Below are 6012 nucleotides of genomic sequence, written 5' to 3'. Positions count from 1 at the left end.
TGTCTTGAGAGAGGAGAGTAGAGATCAGATGTGCCGCTGGGCCTGGGGTGTGAGACACTGACATTTTGAATCTGATCTGAAACATTTTTTTTTTTTTTTAATTTTAGAGAAAAAGAGAGAGCGTGAGCAGGGGAGAGGGACAGAGGGAGGGAGAGAAAGGATCCTAAGTAAGCTCCGGGCTCAACACGGGGCTCGATCCCACAACCCTGAGATCACGATCTGCGCTGAAATCAAGAGTCAGATGCTCCGCCGACTGAGTCACCCAGGCGCCCCTGAAACATTTTGTTTATTAGCCCTCAGTGCCCATGTCGATCATTTACAAGTGTAGCTAGATTTCAAATCCTGGAGAACAATGCATAGTTTCTTTCTATTCTCTTTTTCTTTTGTTCCTTTGCCCTGCCTTGATGAAGATGAGGAATGTGCCTCAAGCTTGACTTGGCTTCTCTGAGGTTCGAAAATGTACATGAAAGCTTTCAATTTGATTCAATCCCTTTTGATCTTTCCCTCTCCCCCTCTGAGCTCAGAGTCTCCTTTCTTTCTCAGTGCTGATTCAGGTCAAGGAGCAAGATCATGGAGCTCAATTACTGCTACAAAAGAGGATTAGGGGCCAAACTCATTTATGGGCCGTAGCAGGGCAAGGTTAAGTTTGGATTATACTCAGTCACTTGCGGTTTCTATTTGTCAGACACGTGCTTAGAGATGACAGGGAGCCTGGGGCCCCTGGGGGCTCAGTCTGTTGAACATCCCCTGCTCATGCTCTGTCTGTCTCCAAAATAAATACACATTAAAATAAACATTAAAAATTTTTTTTGGAAAAGACAACATCAACAGCAAAATAGGAAAAAATAGAATGGAGTACGTCAGAGTGCATCCTACTTAGGAAGAGTAAAGATTGTTTTGTGACATTTTGATTCTGAAACATGTATACAGATGTATGTAATGAACATGTATACGAGCATTGCCTTGCAGTGTAAAACCGTGTATTACTTACTGGAGGTCAAAAGGGTTGAAATTTTCTTTCTAGTACACACATTTTATAAGTTTTTATTTCTATTAATAATGCCTCTGCTTTGCTAAATCTCCCAGATTTAATACTTTTGTTTGGCATTTCAAGAAGGGCAGACTGGACTAGATCTTGAAAGTTCTCATTAGAAGAAACAAAGAATTTTTGTAACTTTGTATGAGGACAGATAACCAGATGTATTGTGATGATCACTTCACAATTCACACAAATATTGAACAATTATGTTGTACACCTGAAACTAATATGTCAAGTATACTTTAATTAAAAAAAAAAACCCTGTGGACTCATTAAAATTCAATTTATTCATATAAAAATAATAAAATAAAGTTTTAGAACCCAAAAAAGGCCAGCCTAAAAAATTATTACTTAACCATGTACATACCTCATTTTATTGCACTTCACAGATTCTGTATTTTTTTTAAATGTTTATTTATTTTTGAGATAGAGACAGGTCGTGAGTGGGGAGGGGCAGAGAGAGAGGGAGACACAGAATCGGAAACAGGCTCCGGGCTCTGAGCTGTCAGCACAGAGCCCGACGTGGGGCTCGAACTCACGAATCGCGAGATCATGACCTGAGCCGAAGTCGGACGCTCAACCGATTGAGCCACCCAGGTGCCCCTACCCTTGGTCTTCTTGAGTAGCAGCATGACCTCGATGTTGGGCAGGATGCCGCCCTGTGCGATGGTGCCGCGGCCCAGGGGTGATTAACATGTGTGTGTGTGTATATATATATATATATATATATATATATATATATATATATGTGTATCTTGGTCTTTCTTTCCTTAAGCAGCACATGATCTCCTATACACCATAGATATATAGTTGGTGACTCAGCCAAGCAAAGAAGGAACACTTTTCCATGGTTTTCCATTGCAGTTCATCCTATCTGACGTGTTTCTACGATTTCATCTGAATACAGAGTCTAAAGATAAGACTCCCTTTGTCACCTGTAAATACTTTTTCTCTTTTCACGGCAGTCGAACTGATTTGGAATGTGCGAACTGGTTTGGAAAAGGAGCCTGAGAAAACCATGTGTCATATGCATCTCTGTATTATTTGAAGATCCTCATTTTCTCTACAGAAGACTGGAACACAAATGGTATGTAGATGCATGAATCATAAGGTATGTTACGTATTCATAGTGGTTGATCAGTAGATCGTGTGCTGGTTAAGGATACGAGGAACCAGAGATACCTAACGTTCGTGAGGCCTGGAACAGACATCACACATCTGGGCCCCAAATATTCACGATACCCTAAATAGAAGTATGTCCTGCCCTTCGAAAGTTCACATCATTGTGCCCCTTCCCGTTTACAAAAGACCTGCCTTAGCACCCGTTTTGGCTAACTGAAAAAAATCCAAAGAGGATTTTCACTTTCATGGAAAAAAAAAAAAAAGTGAGATGTGAGAACAGCGTTTAGTGTTTGCTTTCCAGCCGGCCGCTAGGAGGCGCTAGAGAGGCCTCGCTGAGTTCCTGCTCCAGGAGCCACGCTGCATCTCAAGACGGAGCCGCCCTAGCTTTGAACCGGGGTCTGTGAGCCTTTGTGCTTTAACCTCAACTTAGTCGCACATCTGTTAGCAGGATGTGTCCGAAAGCGTCCGAGAGGCCTAAGCGAGGTTATTTTGGGGGGTCTGGAAGAGCTAAACATTTTTTCCGTATAAATGAATGGTCATCGCTTCTTCACTTTATGCCATCTCGACTTATGAAAGGTTTGATAGGAGAGTAGGGGCAACGGGTATACGGGAAACACTGAAGATTCAGGTTATGCTTCACGTGTGTGATCCCTCAGTATTGGTGAGTCCTTGGTTCGGCCACTCACTGGGGGAACCCATTCTGGCACCAGGTGTCCTCTACAGGCTCTTTGGAGAGCCATGGCCACGGCCAAGAGTGCTTGCCCCTGTGTCTTTCCCCTGGAGCAAGTGTGTGCTATCTATTCACATGACATCTTCCATCTGCGGGCTCCCTGGTTGGAATCTCAACTCTGATCCTTCTAACCACTTGCTTCTGGCCGTGGGTTCCACTTGTGCAAATCTAGTATCTTAATTTGGTCTGGGAGACTATCTGTTTTGTGGGTGGTCCGCTTCCTTGTATCCAGCTGGGAAGCTCCCTGCGTCAGGACAGTTTCCCACAAGCCACCTCGGTTAAGATCAAGAAGGATGAGGGAAGCAGAAGTTAGCTGCGAGGAGAAGTAACCTGTAAGACGTTGCAGGATGTGGAAGCAGGTACCCTAGGATCTTGTCCAGGGCCGTAGGCATCATCAGTTCCTTTTGCGATGGGTCTTTGAGTGGATCACCCAGTGCATCACCACAGGTGACTGCCGTTACCCCAGGCCTTTCAAAAGTTCCTTTCGTCAGAGGAGCACCCGGGTGGCTCAGTCGGTTAAGCATCGGACTTTGGCTCCGGTCACATTCTCACTGTTCGTGGGTTCGAGTCCTGTGTTGGGGGCTTAGAGCCTGGAGCCTGCTTGAGATTCTGTGTCTCCCTCGATCTCTCTACCCCTCCCCCCGCTTGCACTCTGTGTCTCTCTCTCTCTCTCTCTCTCAAGAATGAAGACTTTTTTTTAAAGTTCTTTTCATCAGAACATGCATATCATAAACCAAAGACATTGTTTACAGCCATCTTAGTTTTTAAGATTAAAGTTCTACTTAATGCCTTTTCCGCTAATAACTCATGGGTTATGATTGACCCAGTCAGCTAATAAATTAACACAATGTGCTCCCAGCTTTAACACTTTTCTTTAGGAGCACACAGTTCTGCTTGGGTTTTTTTTGTTCCCAAGGTTGCACAGTAAGTACTATGCGTTCACGCTCCAATGTACCACTTAGGACATGATAGTCTCCATCCTTTACCTTGTGATTAGAGGCTTTAAATTTTATTTCATGCCATGTTTACAGCTTTTCTTCCTGCTTAAATGCCATCTTCGTCACGTTCTCAGCATTGTACGGTACCTTGGCTTAAGCTGTTTCCTAATGTGCTGGTCCAGCTCTAAATTTTTCAGAATTTTCCAAACTACTGAGGTTTTCAATCAGTCCTGGAGACGCTGGCCCTTGGCCCAGGTCATTCACTTCCCCTAGCAAATAGTTCTTGCTCAGTCTAGGGGTGGCCCAGTCTCTACCAACGGTTGACTATCGGTAGGTAGGTAGGTACATGATCTGAACTAGGCCAACGTCATTCCTCGTGGACTTCAATCAAGGAAATCAGTTCAAAGTGCTCTTGGTAGAGGCCACACTCGGCTGCCAGGGTATAACTTTCTGGTTGCCTTTTGCTTTTTGAATGGTTCATGCCAAGTGTGAATACTATCCAATCACAGTGAACTTCAAGCAGCTCATTTGCATGTAGTCATTCTTTACTTCTCATCCAGTCAGAGATTGGGTGGCACCAGTACCTCATTTGAATACAGCAACTATAAATAGGTCCCTCTTGGTACCAACTGTCATTCTCTTCACTCATAGTAGTGAAGGCTGGATTTATGATGCCTGGCTCTTCTTTAAAGGATTTTGCTATTTCTGTAAATGCCTCCCAGAGGGATTTTTCGCTACCTCTAAAAAGGACTCTAAGAAAAGTTTCACCTCCAAAACTCAGAAGATTTGCAGGAGAGATGTTCCAGAGACCACGTGCCTGGAAGTCAGGATTTGTACCCCATTCTCTCCCGTTGCCTCTCACCTCTCTCTTCCTCCCTCCCACCTTGTCTTCCTCTCTTTCCTTTCCCTTCCCCCTTCTTTCTTTCTCCCCCACAACCCCAGGCTCTCGTTTCCACTGCCTTCTTACACGTCACTTTCCTTCTCTTAGCCTCCAAGAGGGAAAACCCCTTTGCCTGGCTGTCTGGAACCTTACCCTACTATCTTCACCATGAGACAGGAAAGGTGTTCTGTCCAGGCTCCAGGTCAGAGAGTCTCGTGAAGGACTTCTGTTGGCCCAGCTCTGGTTGCGTCCCCAACTCTCGGACCTGATACCAGGGCTGGGCCATTAGGTAGAGCTCTTACATTAGCCAAGTCTGTCTGATACGTGCCTGTGGTCACCTGGAGGGCTCTGGCTAGCTGTTACCATAGATCCAGAGTAGTGTAAAGCACTAATCTTGACACACCAGGGAAATCGATTTGCATGGCTACGAACAACCTTCTTTTATGTGTATATATTTTTAATACATATTATATATAAATATATAATATAAAAAATATATCCTATAAAATGTATATATGTTTTTTTCTTGAAAAAGACCTAACCAAGAATCGACCTTGATAAAAATGATAGGTAAGAAGACTTGTACTCAAATAGAATGTTTGTATTTATGAGGGAGAGAGAGAGCGAATCTCAAGGAGGGTCCATGCCCTGCGCTGAGCCTCACTAGGAGCTCGATCCCACGGCTGTGAGATCATGACCTCGGCTGAAATCAAAAGCTGAACGCTTAACTAACTGAGCCACCCAGGCGCCCCTATGAAAAATGAAATATAATAGGATAGACCAAGGCATTATTCAATAGAATTGAAAATCTGAGAGTATATCTCATGTAATAAAGGTAATTGTTTTGTAAATATATTTGTTTCAATTCGTCCTCCATTCTGCTAATGTGTGTGGTGCTATCTCACTGTGGTTTCCATTTCCATTTCTCTACTGTCCACCGAAGTTGACCACCTTTTATATCTTTAGCCACTTAGAATTTCTCTTTCGTGAAGTCGCCGTTCAAGACATCGGCCCATTTTTCTATTGGGTTGTCTGCCATTTCTCATTCTTTTCTCCCCTGTATTTAATTTGCCCATCCATTATGCGACTCTGTTCTTTTTCTCTTCTTTTTGTTTTCTACAAACTCCCCTCCCTCTCTATATTGTAAATGCCCAGAGGACAGAGCCGGAGTGTTCTCATCTTTGCATCGTGCTAAAACACCTGCGCAGAAATACCTGTTGTTCTGCATTAGGAGCTTCTCTTCATCCGTTAAGGTGGCCCAAGGTTGGGCCCCTGCGCTTCTACGGGGCTTTTAAAGATGGTG

The sequence above is a fragment of the Panthera onca genome, chromosome B2 (assembly GCF_046562875.1).
Source record: "Panthera onca isolate mPanOnc1 chromosome B2, mPanOnc1 haplotype 2, whole genome shotgun sequence".
Classification (NCBI taxonomy): Eukaryota; Metazoa; Chordata; class Mammalia; order Carnivora; family Felidae; genus Panthera; species Panthera onca.
Note: the sequence above shows the minus strand (reverse complement) of the source record.